A 20,132-nucleotide genomic window follows, 5' to 3' on the forward strand; every position below is an offset into this window, starting at 1 on the left:
TCCGGAGGACCCAGGTTCAATGCCCAGCATCCACATGGCAACTCACAACCATATATAACTGGAGGATTTAGTGTTACCTTCTGGCCTCTATAGGCATGCTGTGTATATGGTACACATACATTCAGGCAAAACACCCATTACGCTAAAAACAAATAATATTTCTTAAAAAAAAAAAAACTAATCTGTGAGGGTGAAGGGAGGCTTGCTTTTTCTCTAGGTCGCTACAGCTCTGGCTCACCATGTTTACAGAAAGTCATAGTCTTGTTCTCTCTGTCTTCCTTCTTTACAGCTAGTGCAAGGAGGCCTAGAGTCCTCGGAGCTCAGACAGAGCCAGAACAACTTCACAGGCTCTGACTCGGTCTGAGTCGATCCCTGCAAGAACTGGAAATGGCTGATTGGCTTAGCCCTGGACCAGGACTATTTTCCAGTGGGCATACACATTTAAATAGACCCACACCATCAGCTTTTATCATATGATTTTATGTACATTAATGTTTTACTTACATGTGTGTCTGTGTGAGGGAGTCAGATCCCCTGAAACTGGAGACACAGACAATGGTGAGCTGCCATGTGGGTGCTGGGAATTGAACCTGGGTCCTCTGGAGAACAGCCAAGTAGTTAGTCTTAACTGCTGAGACTGCCTCTCTCTCTCTCTCTCTCTCTCTCTCTCTCTCTCTCTCACACACACACACACACACACACACACACACACACACACAAAATAAAGACAGTCTCATAGTCTCATATAGGTCAGTCTGGCCTCCAATTTACTATAGCACAGGTGAGCCACGAACTCCCGACCACCTTGCCCCTTACTGCTGAGATTAGAGGGATGTGCCACCGTATCCAATCACATTTGCATTTTAAGGTATAATTTCTTAAAACTAAAACATTACCTTTACCTATGTATTTGTTTATTTGTTTTGTTAAGAGGGTAGAGTGCTTACCCCAGGATGTGAGTGGAGGTCAGAGGACAACTTTTAGGAGTCGGTTCCCTCCTTCTACCCTGTGACTCCTGGGGCCATAACCCAGCTCGGCAGCAAGAGCCTTAGCCACTGCGCCATCTGCCCAGCCCTTAAGGTGTAATCCCTGTATCTGGAGAGATGTCTCGCAGGTAAGAGCGCTGGCTGCTTTCAGAGTGGTCCAGGTCAGTCTCCAGCACCCTCTCCCTGCCACAGGTCATAACTGTTCTGTAATCCCAGCCCTTGAGGATTCAACACCTTCTTCTGGCCCTTTGAGGCATTGTGTGCATGTGGTGCACAGACATCCACACAGGCAGAATAACCAGACACATAAAATAAAAATGTAAAAAGATGTAAGTCTTGACAGTTATGGGGAGGTCTTTTAGGGGAGAGATCCTGGGGAATCAAGACCATGGAAATTGAGGTAGGTAAGCAGGAAGGAGTGTTTTGGAGATTATAGTAGATAAGGTTTATTATCCTAATAGAAAGAACAAGTTAGTAAAAGAGAGGATCCACAGGCGACTGAAAGCTTGAATTTGTAATCAAGTAGATACTAGTCAACCCAATTTATATATGTCAACTCTGAAATCTTGTCTCAGTGTATGTCTGTACCTAACTGGACAAACTGGGTACTTAATAGAGACAAGAATTATACTCAAATCTCTGGAGGCTGAGCTGTCCAAGATCAAGTGCCGGCATCTTGCCTTTATCCTGAGGCAGAAGGTGAGAGGGCAAGATGGAGCAGAAGGGGCTGAACATACTTGTGTAACACCTACCCTTGAGGTTACAAACCCATTTCTGTGACAGAGACATCAGTCGGATTGTAACTTAATCACCTTCAGCAGGTCCTCAAACCTTCAAACTACTGCACAGAGGCTTAACCTTGCCACACTACCAATTTGGGAAGACATTTAAAACATCTAGAAGTCTTAAGATTAGCAGGGGTGATGTGCAATCCAGAGACCCTGGGGAAGGGTTGGAAGTCACCAGAGTCCAGACAACGGAGGAAGCAGAGGCCAGGGGTGTGGTCCCTGAAGGAAAGAATTCGGAAACGGGATTCCTACAGCCAGGAGCCTGGGTGGACATGGGAGAGAGAGGGTGGAGGAAGACCAGTCTTACAGCACAAGGAAACAAAGAGAGGGGGGCAGGAGCTGGAACTAGAAGATGGGTTTAGCTCCTAGGAAGAAGTCTCACTTCAGCAAGAACTAGGCTATAGGATTTCTAGTGAGCAGGATGGAGAATGCAGAGGACGTTTCGTGGAAGACGTTGAGCTAGGTGTGGTGATGCACCCTTGGCTATATAGCAAGCTCAAGGTCAGTCCCGGCTGCCTGAGACTTGTTAGAAAACCAAGAAGTTGGCTGGTGAGAGTCGGGGTAGTCAGTCTCCAAAGGAAGTATGAGAAACAATTTCTTCATGTTCGGTTTTTAGTTTTGTTGTTATTTTCCGGTTTGTTTTCTTTTTAAAGCTTGATTTTGTTGTCTTCATGAGATTAAAGCTACCGGCCAAAACAAAGATGGAGAGAAAAGATGAGGGTAAAAGGTAGTGATTTTCCATACACCGGGAAAGCAGATGTCCAGATGTCAGAGGCTCGGAGGAAGTGGGCAGGGGAGTGACTGCTCCCTGGGGGCGGGGCTTCCTGCTGGAGTGATAAAATGTTCAGGAACTAGATAAGAGTTCTGAAAGTTGCGGGACCTCAAAGATTTATGATGTGCTCCTGGGTTTTGCACTTTGAAATGGGTGGATTATTTTAAAATATATATTTAATCATGCTCACAGAAATAGTGGCCCTCCATGCCCCATACTCTGTGAATTTTACATCTTTCATATAAGCTGATATCCACACCCTTAGACAGGGTACCATACCCATTTTACGGGACTAGATCATGCAACCGGATTTAAGATTTCAACTCAAGCTGATTTAACCCAAACTTGGAACCACTTTTTCATATCGTGTGTCTACATTTCATAGATACCTGTACTGATAATGTGAATTGACTCGTATCCACTGATGACATTTTTCAGTTTGGGTCGCTGTAACACATAATACCTGTCATTTATTTTGGTTTACTGCTTTTTGAAGTTTTAATCTGTGGTTTGTTGGTCCTGTTGATTTTTGTCATGTAGCTAGGGTAGCATTTTGAGGCTGTCCTATATGGTGGAGGAAGCTGTTTATTTCAAAGACGTCAGGAGACGGGGAGGAGGGGAAAGGGGAGGGGGAGGGGGAGAAGGAGAGATTTTCCGCCTACTCTTAAAGTTCTGCCAACTCCTAACAGCACCTTTAACGTGAAGGCCTCTGAGGAACAAACTATAAATCCAAATTATAACAACTAAACTATTATGGTCCAAATATCTGGGTGATAAACACATCTACCCTTTTTTCTTTGAGACAAGGTCTCCAGTAGCACAGGCTGCCCTTAAACGTGACTGTGTGGCTGAGGATGACTTGAACTTCCAAGTCCTGGGATTAAGATACACACCAGTAGGCCTGGGTTATGTGGTGCTGAGAATTGAGCCCAGGGCTTCATGCATGCATGCTAGGCAAGCACTCTACCAACTGGCCGGTACACAGAGCCCAGCATCTAAACGTGTCTTTGTCATTGTTGTTATTTGCTGGTTTGCTTTTTGAGACAGGGTCTCACTGTGTAGTTTTAGGTGGCAAGGAACTCACAGTATAGACCAGCCTGGCCTTGAACACAGAGAGATCTACCTACCTCCACCTCCTGAGCGCTATGATTAAAGATACGTTTTACACACACACATATTGGGGACAGCTGTGATTCTAAAAGTTACTAGAATGTTCAGATTTAACATGTGGAGGGAAAGGAGGCTGACTCCTTATAGAGTGGAAGAACATAGCCAGGTGACAAGGAATCTTCTCTAGGTGGTGACCTACAGCACAGTCTGAGAGGGAGTGACAGCAGTCACTGGGTAGGGAGGAGGAAGGGCTGTGGAGGGGAAGGTAACACCAAGCAGACATCTTAGATCTGGCAGGGATGGGACCAGTGAGCACCTGGCTAGATCCTAGAGGCCTGCTCTAAAAGCCAACTCTTTCCCGATTCCCACGCTGTTTGGCTTCCGGACTCCATTTCTCTCTCACTGACCAGAGAGAATCCCTTTGGCATGAACTTGCTTTGCTCCAAAGGACAGCCACAGTCTTGTTGGAAGACAGCCCCTTTCCACCAAGTCCCTTATCTTTGCTCTCCGATCCCCTGACGGCTGGCCACACACCTGGGGCAGCCATTACTTCTTTGTGACTTTTATTTCCTCCCGGTTGGAGGGTGCTGCTGCTGAATGCTGATGGACCCGCGGAGAATGATTTACATCTACCCAAAGTAAGGAACTGCCTGTGCGCGGAAGTCAGGTCAGGCATTTGAGGCTTTACTTAGCCTGCACTCCTGCTGGAGGGCTAGACCGACCTGACCTGCCATTCCCCCTTCTCTATGGGGGTCGGGGAAGAAGGGAGGTGGGTTCCATTTGAGAGCCTAGCCTACTGTTATGTTTTGAATACATTATGTCTCCTGTCTCCTGTGTGCGCTTGTGTTTGTCACATGGTCTCTAGTTGGTGGTGCTGTTTTGAAAGGCTGTGGAACCTTGAGAAGGTGGAGTCTTACTGGAGGTAGTGGGCCACTGGGGCCCGACTTCCTGTCTACTCTTTGCTTCCTGATTGTGGCTGTTATGTGACCATCTGTGTACCCACAACTCTGCGGCCATCCCTTCCATCCCATGACGCATTGTACCCCTTCTTAAACCATGACCCCAAATAATTAGCCTTCCTTCTTCAAGTTGTTTTTGTAAGTTTTTGTCACAGCAGCAGCAGCAGCAGCAGCAGCAACAACAACAACAACAACAACAACAACAACAACAACAACAACAACAACAACAACAGCAACTGAATTTCCCACTCCCTTTATCTGCCTATCTCTCCCTTGCCCCACGTTGAAGAACTTCTGGGCCCTGAGCATGCGCAGCAAGCATTCTGCTACAGCGCTAAGTCTTAGGCAGAGGCGTGGACTTTTCTAGATGAAAACCCAGCTCTGTGAGGAATCGCTTGGAATGGACGCCTCCTGCAGGTCTCGCTGATCTGATACAAAGAGGGGGCAGCCCCTCCTGAACGCCCAGGGTCCGGGCTGTCCTAGAGAGTCCCTTGCTATCTAAGCTGCTCCGGAAGAAAGATGACGAGCAAAGCAACCAGGCAAGAACTTACTGCAGTTTAAAAATATTTATCCGTTACAAAATTCACCAAAGGCTTATCTGGGGTGCTGGTGTGTGGGTGGAATGGGAATGTAGAACGGATCGTAGAGGAGGGTGTCAGGGTGACATGACTTTTTGAGATATCAGAAACACACAGTTATTTCTGATAGACCGTGCAGGCCAGAGTTGTGGGTAGAATCCAGGGTGTTAGAGAATCAGCGTATGGGGGCTACAAAGACCTCACTCAGAGGCTTATTTACTTCCGGTTCTGGGGTTTGAACCAAGGGCATTATGCACGCCAGACAAACACTATCTTTGAGCCACATCTGTAGTTCTCTTATTTGTTTGTTTATTTATTTATTTATTTACTTACTTATTTACTTATTTACTTACTTATTTGCCTTTCAGAAAACCAGTTTTTTAGGGCAGTGAGTGGGCCACACAAACCATAGAAGCCACGGTAAGAAGTTGTTTCCTCAGTGTAGTCCTCCACTAAACATGTAGCCATCTACTGCGTGTGGGTTTCTGTTTAAGCAATGTTCACCTAACTTCTGGCCACTGGGGTGACCGTGGTAAATGCTCTACTGTGACTCCTTCAGGAGGTCTGATTTTAGGAGCTCAGATGAGCTGTGTGAGAGACAGATTTCTGAGGCTGTGAGGAGAACAGCTGAGAATGATGATAAGAAAGGAAGGTTTGTTTGGACTCACGGTTTCCACTCAGAGCTGATTGGCTTTGTTGCTTTGAGGCTGTGGCTGCATATCACATCATGGTAGAAGTGGCCCAGGGGCCTGTTCATGGCAGCTGAGAAGCAAAGAAAATAAGAAAGGATTTGGCCATGGTGACTCGTTTCTGTAATCCTAGCAGAGGGAAAGATGGGGCAGGAAGATTACCATAAGTTTGGGGCCAATCTGGGATACATTGCTCTGGGTACAGTGAGACCTTGTCTCACACACACACACACACACACACACACACACACACACACGTACATATACTCACATACTAAACCCCAAAACAGAAATGACTCAATTGACCAGTGCTCACCTTGCAAGGCCCGGCACCTGAGTAAGATCCTTAGCGTCCATATAAAGAAAGTTGTGCACTGAGGGAGGCTCAGGGTTCTCAAACAAATGTGAAGCCCTGCACTCAGACCCCCACAACCCACATACAGCCGGACACAGGAGCACACCTTTATGGTGCAGCAGTCCTACAGTGAGATGGGAAGCAGGAGGACCAGCTGACCTGGCATAGCCATTAGCGAACAAGAAACCTTGTCTCAAACAATGTAGAAGGCTGGGATGGGCACCGGAAGTTATCCCCCGACTTCCTCAGTGCTGTGGCACCTGCAGCTACATTTACTCACACACACCACACACACACACACACACACACACCACACATACAAACTCTCATGCACACTCAGATGCACACCACATGCACTCTTGCATGCACACTCACAAGCACATTCAGAGATTTAAAAAAGTGCACAACACTGGAGCACAGGCTTGACAGTGAGACACTTGGGTCACTCCTCTGTTGTGTGCTGGCTCCAAGGAGCTGTCAGGTAGGAGCTCCATTTCTACATATATGCTGTGGGACAGATGTGTAATGGACAGACAGACAGATAGAATGTGAGTCTCCTTGGTGGACCAGAATAGAGAAGGGGGTTCTTCTTGGCCCATTTAGCTGCTGTGTGGACAGTTGGGTAGCACTGCTGAGAGCTCTCTCCAGGTTCTACTCAGCTCCTGCAGTACATTCTGGAATGGGCATCAGCTATTTCAACAACTGAAGCCCAGCGCACCGTGAGGGTCCCCGAGTTTGGTAGTCTGATTCCATTTCTTGTGTCTCTGGGGACCACGATGGTGTCATTGGATTTTACAGCTGACTTTGAAGATCTGTGTTGAAGTCAACCATGACAGCACATGCCTGTACTCCTAGCTCTTGAGAGGTAGAGGTGGGGGATCCAGTGTTAAGGCCATCCTTGGCTCTGTAGTCAGTTTGAGGCCAGCCTGGACTACAGGAGAGCAAACAAATAACTGAAACAAAACCACCAAAAAAGCCCAAAATACACAAGCTGGGGGGTGGGGTGATATCTTCAGTCTTTGGGCCTGAGGCTGGACTATTTGTGAGGCCCTTTGTTCTCCCAGCTCCTGTGCACACCCACACTGCCTTTGTCTGTCACAGTTGGAGTGGCACTTTCTGCTTATAGCAGAACCTCTTGACTGCCCCAGCGCTGACTTTGTCACATGTGCATATATCCCCCAAAGTGTTGTGGGGTTCCCAAGAATAATCCTGACTGGAAACCCCCAGACACGCTCCTCTTTTTCCCCGCATTGTCAGCAAAGTCTCCCTGAAGGTGTGCTGGGCCCGATGGGTCCCTGATGACCTTGAATTCTGGTACTTATATCTAGGAACAGTGGTGAGGCTGTAGCCTGTGGGCTGATAGAGGCTTGGACAAGTTGCCATGATTTTGTTTCTCATACACTGGCGTGTATGCCCGAGGGAGGCACCGCTGCTCCCACTTCCTGGCTTAGAAAGTCCCCTGAAGATAGCTAGCTGTCAAGGCAGCCTGGGGCCCATCAGCCTCTTTTCATCACTTGACAAGGTCACTGGGCTCCTCTTCCCCCGAAAGCCAGGGCACTTTGATGTCAGCTCTGGAGAAAGCCTGGGAACCACACACTCACAGTGTCACCCCTGCTGGGGAAATACTTGAAAGCAAGGGGAAGACCCCAGAGTGTGTTGTGTGGAAAATATCCCTGGGAGGGGGATTCTCTAGGCTCCACATCCACCTTGTTTCTAGCATACTGGGAGGCTGGCCGTGGGGGAGGCAGTCCTGGTCTCTCTGCAGCCCCCTTTCGAAGTGGTCAGGTGGATGCTGATAATGACAGGGCCACCAGCTGGGGCTGCTTTGAGATGAGGATATTTTTAGGGCTGAATCTGGGTCTTCCTTCTCTCCCTCCCTCTGATGCTAAGTAGCCATCTGTATCTCCCAGGCAACCTCCTTAAGCTGCATCCTAGAAAAGCAGGATGGGGAAGTGACTAATGTTAAGTACAGAGCATGGGGCTGCTGCATCATTCATTCACCCATTCATTCATTCACTCACTTATTCATTCCTTCATTCACTCCTTCATTCGTCTGTTAAGAAATGAGCCAGGTACTATTTTCCCCTAACACAATATAAGGCTTTCTTTGAAGCAGAGTCATATGTACCCCCAATCCAGCTGGCCACCCTATACTGAAGGCTTTGAGTTCTGAGTTTTGACACACCTATCCCCAGTCTTCCAAAAGCCACAAGACTTACCTAATTCCTTTACTCAGTCAGCCCCATCAAAGCCCAGCTTGCCCTATCTCAGAGTTAAAATTCATTCCACCACACCCACCTAGCAAGAGTTTCTTGGCAGAGCCCCCATGAGATCAAAGCTTGGTGGGCAGCAGAAGAGAGGTGCAAAGGATGCTGGGAAGTATTGGTAAATTCTTATTTTTGAGCGGTCAGAACTTCTGCCCTAGTCCAGACCTGTGGTACATGCACAGGATCGCCACATTTGGGAGGATGAGGCAAGATAATTGTTGAGTTTGGAGACCAGTCTGGAGTACACACTAAAATCTCGTCTCGAGAACCTTCTACCACTGCTAAACTCAGTTGGCCTGCAGGGCTCCTGACCCTGTCAGGCTTGCTTTGATCTGAAGGCAGAATGTTGTGCTATGTGAGACCATGAGGCTGAACAAAAAATACTGCAGGATTTGCTTCCCATGCAGTCACCCGTGTCTGATCAGTCACCTGCTACAGAGTGACAGCAGCAGGTTGAATGAATGACTCTCCTCCGTCTCTATGTCCACACTGCCTAGCCTGGGCTCAGGCAAATAGCTATGAGCCTTGTCCGCTGAAGTGAAGCTTCCTATATTACATTCCTACATAAAAGGCAGGGACAGTCATTCCTCTCTCCCTGACAGCAGCCAAATGTGAGCTCTACAGTACGCTCAGATCACTTGGCAGTTCTTTGAGAGAACTTACCTGTCTAGGGTCTCCAGAAGCCCAGAAATGGCTATAGAGGCCCCACACCAGGGTTGTATATGTTGACTTGGAATCAGTTCTGGGCTTAAATACAGACGCATTAATATGCACATGGTCTTGGTAAATGACTCTTCATTACAGATCTCAGTTTCCCCTGTCTGTGAAAGGGGATGATGATATTGAAAAGATCTATCTCTAGATCTGGGTTTAAATGAGATGGTTCATGGAACATGTTCATTGGTGGTGTCATGGTTGGAGTCCCACCAGAGCCAAGTACTACCCCTGTTAGAGTCAGTGATGAGTTTTGCAGGCTGAGTAGGGTCGAGTGCTGGGGCTAAAACTCATCCGCAGAAGTGGAGTGAATTCTAAAGATGCTAAGAGACAAACTTGGAGAAACCCCAAGAGCTAAGTCGGAGCAGTAAAGAGTATAGAGAAAGAAACAAACAAAAACCAAAAACGGGCCCCAGGTTTGGGGGTGGAGGAATTGCTGCCCACACTTGCCTGGCCAAGGGGTGTGCTCTCCAAAGGGTGGTACCCCAGGGAATTCTAGCAGCCTGGAGTCACGGTACTGTTTGCCTTTGCCACCCATGCCTGCTTGCTCCCCGCCCCCCCCGGGCAGCTCAGTTCCAAGAACATTTATGGACTCTGCATTGGACCAAGCTGGATGATGAGCTTTGGGCCCCAGGTGTGAGTCAGCCCACTTGAATCTTATTTTCCTGGTCTCTGCTGTCACGGTGTCCGTATGAATTTCTCAGGACTTCCAGGCCTGAACCATTCATTCATACTTTTCTCTGAAACTGTGAGAGGCACTCATGAAAGCGATCTGAAACAGAGGCTAGCCATCCGACAGCCAAAAAAAAAGAGAAAATGCGACGGATGGACCCAGATAAAGTGGTTGGTCTGCGTCACCACCCCATTTCCTCTAGCTTTAGCACAAGCAAGGTCAGTTCAAGAGAGAACCCAAGCAAGGAAGACTGCAAGCAGAAAAGCAAGAAGGGAGGGCTCAAGAAGACCAAGCAGTCCTAGAAGTCCTTCGATGCTCCTTCCAGTCCAAAAGTGGACAGTGAGGCTGGCTTTCCAGATGCCTAGGCCAAGCTTCTTGAGGCCCAGCCTTCCCTCTCCCTTGACACCAGAACACCAAGGCCCGGTGTTCGTCTCGCAGCAGCCCAGGGCTGGGTCTTCGACCTGTGGCCAGGGTGGGAGCGGCTAGGGTAGGGCTTCAGCCCACGTGCGTCCGAGGCTGCAGTGGTGACAGCCGTCCCCAGCCCGGTCTAACTGGGAGGGTGTTGGGGTGGGTTCCGCGCTGCACGACCATTGGCTGTGCGTCTTCGGCCTGGGGCGGGGCCTCGTCTTCGGACGCCCTGTCATTGGCTGAGCCTTAGGTGGGGGCGTGCCCCAATCGGGTCCTCCGCAGCTCGCAGAACCACAGGCACCCGGCCGGCTCAGCCTGCGCCGGGCCGCCTCGCTAGCTCCGGGCTCGGCAGGCGGCCCGCGGGGTCCCGAATCTCTGCGCCCTCAGACAGGGGCCAAGCAAGGCAGGCGCTGACCTGAAGCCCGGAGGCCCGCGAGACCTTCGGTAAGACCGAGTGGGAGTGGGCTCCGGGGTGCGCAGGAGCGGGTGGGGACAATACCAGTCCCTCCGGGCTGGACTCTGCTCCCTGCTGGACGCCCGGGAGGGTCAGGTGCGGCAGTTCCGTCCGGGACCTCAGACCCACCTGCGGGGCGCGCCGTGGGCTCTCCACCAATCAAAGCTGTCATTCTAACCCCAGAAAACCTAACACACAAGCGCAGAGTAGGCGCCCTTAGGCAGCAGGGTCGCCTGTCATCGTTCAGAGGAACGTCCCCAAACTTTGCTCCGTGTGATCTGGGCTCCCGTACCTTTCCCATCCTATAACAGAGAGCCTTGCTTATCTTTATTTTATTATTATATTTTTCTGCCTCCCTTCTTCTCCTCCCTCCTTGATAACAGGAAGTTGGGCCAAATGTCAGTGGCCTGGCCAGTGGCGGGCTGGAACACGGGCTGGTTGCTTGGACGGTGGTGACGCTCTGAGGGGCCCGCGCTGCTGTCCCCTCTGTCCCCTGCGATCCCTGGCAGCCTGTGCGGGTCCCCGCCCAGGAGCACCCCACCCTGGCGTCCTGCCCTGTCACTGGCTGGCTGGCTCTGGGTTGGTAGGGGGAGGGGGGGTCTCCCTTGCAGCCTCTGCCTGCTGCAGCTGTCCGGAGAGGGCGGGGTTAATTTATCCCAGGCCAGCCTCAGTCTCAGCCTCACCCTCACCGGCAGAGCTGGGAAGGGCTTGTACTGGACCGGGAAGAGGCGTGTTGAAACCAGAGTTCTCTCGTGTCTCCTTCCACATTGTTTATTCTGGGCCTGGGTTTCTAAAGCGGAAAGAGCTTTCGTTTGCAAGGCCTTTCGCTGTCCACTGTGTCTTACTTAGATGGTTTAGTGGGAGGATAAAGTCAGTAGCCGTTATGGACAGACCCGGAGAGGAAAAAAGCCAGAGGCTAATTGGCCTTCCGCATTTGCCTCCCTGAGTTCTCTGGCACCTGTGTCCTCTGCGCGCCAGCAACCTCTGCGGGGGCAGTGGACCTAACAAGTGGGCCACCAGGATAGCCCCTGTTCATGTCCCAGGGATTTTAAAGGCGATCAGGGCTGCCTTCTTCGGGTACAGAGAAGAGGGCATAGGTTGGATCCCAGTGGTTACTCTCCAAAAAGCTTGAGTTGTGTCCTCTCTGTTTCAGGGACCCGGAAAGCAGTCCTGGCTCTAAGCCTGCTTCCCACCAGTTGCCCTGTGGCTGTGGGAAGGAGCTCTGTGTGCATGTGTCTTGAGGCCCTGGCTTTTGGGAGATTCTGGGGATCACAGGAGTTTGCAAAGCGCCAGGTGCTTGAACAGCACAGCAAACTGCTCCTCACTGTGGAGTCCAATGTGGAGGGGCTCTGGCAGTGTTCTTTGTGGTAGAGAGGGACTGACTGCGCTGCTGCTTCAGAGGAAAGCCTCCGTTGGCTTTACCTCTGCGGTCCGGGCTTTTCCAGTAATCTCGAACTGAATTCATTGCAATAACTTTGACCCTCAGGAACTCCAGTCTTGTTCTGTCTGCAGTAGGGGTGGGACAGGCTTTGGTATATGTTTCTTTTGTTTGCTGGGTGACAGAAACCCACAGTTTGAACAGCCCCATTCCTAGGAGCTGCAGAGAACAGCCCCAATCCTTCCATCTTGTGATGGGGGAGGGGTCTCTCCACCATGTCCACACCTCTCTCTGTGTGTTTGCCTTTCAGGTGTGGGCCTGACTCTGCTCACTCTCCACAGCTGGCTGGTAGAGTTCTGCCTTACTGGTCAAGGACTTGACTGGGCTAACCCAGCCTGGGTTGAACATGGCTAACCCAAGTCTGTGGAGTGCTAACACTCCCTGTCCTTTAAAGAGCCTGAAAGAACATCCTGAGACTGCTCATTTTTTACCCACATTAGCCCTCTGTAGTAGTTGGTGCCACACCCATTTTATGGATGAGAGAACTGAGTCACAGAGATATTGCTACTGGCCACAGCAGACTTTTAGAGTCTCACGATGATTTCATCTTCTAGGTGTGGGTATGTGGTAATGCCAGCCTCGAGGAGGCAGAAGCAGGCGGATTGCTGAAAGTTGGAGGCCAAACTGGTATACATAATGAGCTCTAGGTCAGCTACAACTGTCTCAAAAAACAAAACCAATGAGGCAGTGGTGGTGTATGCCTTTAATCCCGGCACTTGGGAGGCAGAGGCAGGAGGATCTCTGTGAGTTTGAGGCCAGTCTGGTCTATGGAGCAAGTTCCAGGACAGCCAGGGCTACACAGAGAAACCCTGTCTCCAACTATCCTCCCTAAACAAAACAAAACAAACAAAAACCAACTAACCAAATATATAAATATAAATACATAATATGTTATATTTATAAATGTACATATAATTATTATATGTAAATATAATTTTCTCAGAAAACTAGGATAGTGTAATGAGCTCTGCCTGCACCTTCCCCAGCTTCCCCTGTTGTTAAAATGATGTCGGGCTATGCTAACTTGGCTTTCTCTTTTACTTTTCTCTCTGTTCTCTTTTGTTTTAAACTTCCATTTATTCTTGTTTGTTTTTCTATGTGTGTATATGTATAGGCATGTGTGACACAGTTCCTGTGCAGAGGTTAGAGGACAGTTTGGGGGAGAAGGTTCTTTCCATCAAGTATGTGGGTCCCTGAAATTGAACCCAGGTCAGTGGACTTGGCAGCAAGCACCTTTACCTGCTGAGCCCTTTTGCTGGCCCCTTGGATGTTTCTTTCTGGAGTATTTTAAAGCTGATTTCTGGTGCCATTGTTTATGTCATATTTTTCTCTACACCGCCCAGCATGCGTCACTTAAAAAGAGCATTGCCTTGTAAAACTACGGTCATTACTGCACAGGACAGAGACGGCAATATCATATAGTGTCACCTGTCCACATCGAGATAGGCACACAGGCCAGCTTGTCAGGAGTGACATCTCCAATGTGGGAGTGAGGACCCACATACATTCTGTATTGGGTCACCAGTGCCTTGCTGCCTGTTATGAACTGGAGAAGGCCCCCTCCTCTCCATGAGCAACTAACCTCTGTTTCAAGAGCTTGTCTCTCCTGGGAGCACAGCGAGCCCCTGGAGACTGGAGTCTACTTCAGTCCCTCTCTGAATCCTCAGGAACAAAGCCTGCACACAGCAGACACACAGCAGAGGCTTGGCGAGCATCTGCTCAGTGGCACAGCAGCCACTCAAAGGGCGTGTTCTGAATGAGGGGACTGTCAGGGGCTCGTGTGACTGGTGCGTTTGGAATGATGGCTCGCTTGTGCACGTGCGGCTGTCAGAGTGGTGAACGTCAGTCCATAAGCATCCTGAAATCATAGGAGAATTATTTACAACGCTCATCCTCGCCACTCTGGTCTGTGGTGTGGAGCCCAGATGGCCACGTGTGTGCCCTCAGCCGCAGCTGGCCTTGCACATCACACGTGGCTGACAGCTACTGAGGTCATTCTGTTCAGGCTTTGAGTTTAGTTCCATTGAGACCAAGTTGTAACTCTGACAGTGGGCCAGGTAGAGAACAGGGCTCACCCGCCCCTACCCCTTACTCTTACCCTGTCCCTTCTTTGAGCAATACCTCTCTGTGAAGACTTAAATTTTTCCTTTCGTTACCTTAATTTTTTTTTCTTTAGCTTTTCTAAGAAAAGGTCTTATGTAGCTCAGGCTGGACTTGAACTCAGTATATAGTGACAATGGTCTCAAACTCCTGAACTCTCCTGCCTCTACTTCCCAAGTGCAGGACTGCAAATGTGTACCACTGTGTACAGCTAATATAAACCATTTTTCCGGCAACTGTAACAACATTCTAATGCTCCGGTTGTGACAGTATTTGAGTTGGTATTTTTCCTTTCTGATTACTTCTTAGGGTCTTGGGTTGCATGGTTTTTACACTGGAGACGATAGCCTGAGCCCTCCCATGCATGTTAGTCAAGCATTCAACTTCTGGGCCACACTCCCTGCCCGCTCATGTTTTTAATCTTAAGAGAGGGCCACACTAAGTTGCCCAGGAAGGCTTTGAACTTAAGTTCCTCCCGTCTCCCAGAGAGCTGGGATTGTAGGTGTGTACTCCTGGGTGTGATATTACTCTTCGCTTTTGTCTCCCTCAATTGTTTATAGTAAAAATTTTTCATGATTGGAAATCCACATTATATTCTCTTTAGAAACCTGACCCCCCAACTACATGGGCACCTGTAGGCAAGCTTAAGTACCTGTAGGCAAGCGAGAACTTTTCACACGTATTGGCTACGGCTATGTATATTGACAGTGCTTCAGAGCTACTGGGATTCTGAAATTTGCTCAGATCGTAGTATTGTTTGTATAGCAGGTTCACTTTGTTTCTCTGGAGGCTGAGCCACCAGAGATGGCAGAAGAGCAGGCAGGCCTGAGCTCCAGGCTCTAACGGCCTGTGCTGCCTCTTGGGCAAATCCTTAAGGACAAACACCTATGCGGCTCATGCTAGGGGACCCTGGCCTTCCCACACTAGCACCTGCCCCAGGCGTAGAGCACATGCCTGGTCCCTGATGACACGACTCCCCTTCTAAGACATTGATCCTCTGTTTGCTGGTGACCAAAATTAAACTGTCTGGAGTGACGGTGACAGGGCCCCTCTGGTCTTTAACTGCTGCTGCAGCCCGATTTGGGATGCTCCCTGTCAGATCTTGAAGACTCATCCTCCCCAAGTACACAACACACAGTCTTTTGTGGTACCAAGTGGCCTGCTTTCTTCCATTCTCTTGCTGTGTCCCTGTGTACATATCTGAGCATTGCTGTAGGCATCATGGGAAAGATTCCCTGACTCAATGAGTGTGCAGGCCACTGTATCCACAAGGTTAGTACTGTGGTTGTCATGTCGGTGATTTTAGGGGTTTCGTTTTGTCTTGTTTTTATAGGGTCTCATTATGTAGCTCTGTATGGCCTGAAACCATATAGACTAGGATGGCTTCATTCACAGACATCTGCCTGCCTGTGCCTTCCAAGCGATGAGATTAAAGACCTTTGCTACAACTCCAGGCTTGTTTTTATTTTAAAGACAGGGTCTTATGTAGCCCAGGCTGGCCTCAGACTTATTTTGTATAGGTGAATGAACTTGAGTTTGTGATTTCCCCTGCCTTCATGTAATCCCTGAGTACTAGGATTATAGATAAGCACAGTGGCCATTTTATACAGTGCTGGGGTTCCCACTCAAGGAGTTTTCTGTTAGGGGCAAGCACATTCCCAACTGAGCACAACCCAGTCTCTTAGCATGTTCTTTGTGTGAATTAATGTTTCTACCCAGGACTGTATTCCTTCCTCCCGAGGTCTCCACCTCTCTGTAGCATTCCTCCTGTAGCTTGCCTACCTTTCTTTCAGGGCATAGAAATTCTACAGCAGAACCTTTCCTGGGCAACCGGGTATGTCCAGAGCTCATGTCCTTTCAGCTGACTGCAAGAGCTGAACAGCAAGGAGCTAGTCAGTTGTTGCTGGCCCCTGCCTGCTAGAGCCACAGGTTAGTGGAACATTCTCAGGCCCAAGTTTCGGACACACCCAGCCTGGAAGCTCAGCACATGCCAGAAACAGGAGTGAGTGTCTAGAACACTGTGTCCTGGACTCACCACCTTCATATCACAGTGCTGAGCCGTGGAGATCGCTTCTTTGCTCACAGATAAATGCTGGCCTTGGCTATTCGTGTGAGCCCTGGGAGCCAGGCACAGGAGGAGCAGGGGAGGAGGATGACACGCATGGAGAAGAGTTACTCAGATCTTTCAGTCCCTAGAGAGAGCTGCTTCCTGGGGCACAGTAGACCTGGGTCTGTGGGGATCTGGCTGCTGACTCCTATGTTGGGTACCCACTCATCCTAAGGTGCCATGCGAAGTATTCATGGGGTTGATAGCTCCATGGATGGGAACAGCTGGACCTGTCCTAGTTGGATGCAAAGATGGTAACAGGCAAGAATTTCTTCCTGAAGGAAGTGGGGGTCTGACAGCCAAGGGAGAAGGTAAACAGCATGGAGGGGCACACGTGCATGTATCACTCTAACACATGCACATGGATTCACTGTACTCTCCCTCTACACACACACACACACACACATACACACACACACACACACACACACACACACACACACACTGAGAGACAGAGAAGGGGGCACAGTACTTGCCCCAACACACATGTGTAGATGCATGGTTCTCACCTCCACACACAAGGATGTGTGGCATTCCCCATCACAAACATACAGACATATAGAACTACACCACATGCACACGTCGATACAATGCACCATAAAACACTCACTCCATACAAAAGCAACTGGTGAAAACCCAAGCCATGTTTCTTCCCTCAGCCTTCATCCTTGGGCTCTCTTCTCACAATGGTGGTTGCTATTCCAAGCCACCTGCGGACATGGTGTGGGCACATTCCTCTGCTACCTGCCTTGCTTTTCCTTCTAGGAAGTGGCCAGAATGAACCAGAGGGTCCACAGGATCTCGGAGACTCAGTAATGAATTATCCAAAACTCAACGATAGCCTTCTCCATGTATTTCAGCGCTGCTTCTTGTCAGAATCCTCGTTGGGGGTTTGGGACATGTAGGCACTGAGGATAAGCATCAGGAACAAGTTCTCCATGCAGATGATAGAGGCAAAAACGAGCAAACAGACAAACCAAGCATGCTAAGACAGACATGGGTTCGAATCCTAGCCATGTGGCCTTGTAAAGTTCATTAACCCCATCTAAGCCTTTAAAGAAGAGTCACCTTGAGATTTTAACTTGATCTCGAGACTGATAGATGAAATTAAAATATTTACAAAGCCCCCTGCACAGGCCTGCATTCCAACACCTCTCTCGTTTCAATGGTCAATTTCCACAATGAACATCATGAATGGGTCCCTCCAGAAGCCCCCTCTAGGTGTCTGTAAAAGTCAGCTACTTCTTCATTTTCCCCCACACTGAGAACTCCTTCCGTCTGTCTGCCTCCTGCTCCTGTGGCACCCCCTCCATCCCACCCAGCCTCTCAGCACCCCATCCTCTGCCCTTCACTCTCCACAACCTCCTCCTCACTTCCGTCCCTTCTTCCCTGGCGAGCAGTAGCTTCCTGGAGAAGGCTCCTTGTTTATGGTTGCTCCCTGGGATGTTTATGCTGCCTCTCTTCTAGAGCTCCTAGCAGATGTCTGTTTATTGCTGAAACTTCATCTTCAGCCAGAGAGGAACAGCTTTTTTTTTTCAGATCTCTAATTGTGGTGGCTGTACAATACAGCTTAGATTGCCTCCAAGTCTAGTTCCTCATTGCTCTCCAGCTCTACCCATTATGAAACTCTTCAGATGCAGGCAGAGAGGCCTTATATGTCCCGATTTCAGAGCGGCGTTTAAATTTAGCATCCAGTTGTAATCCGTTAGAAAGGTAGGCTAGGGGAGTGAGGGCAACCAACAGTTTGTCTTCTCTCCTGGCTCCGACAGATGGTATGAATGAGAGGAGCATTTTTGGTATCCATAGCAACAGCAGCCCTCCCTCACGACCCCTCTTGCCACCTGCAGGACTGAGCAAGCAGTCTCAGGCTGTTTTGAGATTAGCTGGCAGTTCAGGATTTCTCTTTCCCTTTGGACCCCAGTGAGGCTTGAGGTGCTCAGGGAAGGGCAACTGGGGTGGCTTTAGATGATTCTGACCTCTCTGCTGGAGGAAGAAGAGAGAGAACATGAGTCACAAAGCCCGTGGGATGTCAAGTTGGAAGGGCCCTATCATGTCTTGGTTATGAAGTCCTCAGTCTGCCTTGAGTTTACATGCTTAGAATAAGAGGCTCAGACGATCTGTTATTATTTTTTTATTTTTACTTTTTTGAGGAGGACCTTATCATGTAGCAGAGATGGGCCTTAGCTTGCAATTCCTTGCCTCAGCCTTCTGACTGCTGAAATTTCAGGCATTCACCCAAGCCCCAGCCTTCATTAAGGAAAGTCTTTTTAAGGATAGTCTTGACCTTGAGATCGTTTTATACCAGAACACATTTCCAGAGCCTTGGGGACAGAATTTCTACCTTTGTTTTCTTGGTCTGTGATACAAAACCAGATTTTATTCTGTGTTTGTTTTTTGTTTGTTTTTGTTTTTGTTTGTTTGAGACAGGGTCTCATATGTAGGCTTGGCTATCCTGGGACTCATTATATAGAACAGGATGACCTTGAACTCACAGAGATCCAACTTCCTCTGTATCCCAAGTGCTGGGATTAAAGGTATATACGACTGACTATACCCAGCTCACAAACCCGGATTTTAACCAAGAAGGACAACTATCCATGGGGATTTGTTTGTCTCCAGTTGGCTATTGGCTGAACCTCGAGAGAATACACCGACACAAGCCAGTTGGGAGTCACAGAGGGGGACTATAAATAGGTGCTGGGGTGGCTACCAACAGCTGGGGGCTCAGGCTTCTTAGTGCCCAGCACAGCGTGCAGTTGTTGTGCTGGGGCCCAGATCTGGTTGCTCTTCTGCCTGGAGTGAGGTATGCAGGACCAGCTTTCTCGATGCTGCCTGCACACTGGGATTGGGTATGGAATGCACAAAGTGGGGGCCAACCAGGGAACTTCTTGGAAGAGGAAGGGGTAGGGCCAGCTTGTTAGTCACAAAGCACCTCAGAGGATGACTAGGATGTCCTCAACAGAAATGAGGAGAGGCAAGAGCACACAGGCGTGTGGACAGGTGGCATGTGTAGGACGTAAGCAAACCCAACAGGCAGGAGGAGGCCACCAGAGGAGACTGGGCACCTAAGCCTTGGACCAGGTAAATTTAGGAAGCTTGGGCCTCTCACCAAGGACTTAGTGCTAACTAAATGGCTACCCTTTGTCAACATGGAGGGGTGCCCTAAAAATGGAGTAGAGCAATTAGAGCAAGGCCCCAAGACAGGCTTCCTCTGTGCCCTGGCTTTTGTCTCTTACTGTTCTTTGTGGTTATAGGGTCTGTGCATGCAATCCCATCTTTCCAAGTACAGTGACCCATTATGAAACCCCCTGGCTAGGGTTGCAGAATATGGACCACCCATTTTTTCCTGCAGCTTGTATTTTGTAGGGAAACAAACAAACAACAAAAGACCTGCTCCCTTACACCCTTCCTTCCCTTCTTCCAGGCCATTTTTAGGAGAGGAAATGTGGACATAGAGGGACCTGACCCCAGAAACAGACCAGGAGGCTCCTGCTTGCCTGTGGTAAGTCAAAGCAGTGAAGCTGGGGTGGATTGGAGGCTGAGGGACACCCTCTTCCAAAGGAGCAGCCTTCTCTACAGAAAGAGTCGTTTCTGTAGGGCTCAGAAGCTCGCAGAGCCCAGCATCTTGTCTGAAATGCTGCCTACTCTCCTGCTTTCCTGGCCTCACAGCACCAGAGTCTCCTTTCCTGCCATCTTGGCCTGGCAAGGAGGTGAAGGCTGACCCCAATCTCCAC

The 20,132-nt window shown here is 49.2% G+C and overlaps 1 protein-coding gene across 44 annotated transcripts in view; it reads left to right on the forward strand.

The window, feature by feature from the left end:
- Positions 1 to 10,584: 10,584 nt before the first annotated feature.
- Positions 10,585 to 20,132, forward strand: part of Mical2 (microtubule associated monooxygenase, calponin and LIM domain containing 2) — a 184,407-nt gene continuing 174,859 nt past the window's right edge. For 32 of the 44 annotated variants that reach the window (XM_087576883.1, XM_087576927.1, XM_087576948.1 and 29 more), the window contains exons 1-2: positions 10,612 to 10,743; positions 19,823 to 19,900. The gene's annotated coding sequence lies outside the window, so the exon portion shown is untranslated. 44 annotated transcript variants of the gene reach the window in all.

The sequence above is a fragment of the Rattus norvegicus genome, chromosome 1, assembly GCF_021556685.1.
Source record: "Rattus norvegicus strain SHRSP/BbbUtx chromosome 1, alternate assembly SHRSP_T2T, whole genome shotgun sequence".
In the NCBI taxonomy this organism is placed as follows: Eukaryota; Metazoa; Chordata; class Mammalia; order Rodentia; family Muridae; genus Rattus; species Rattus norvegicus.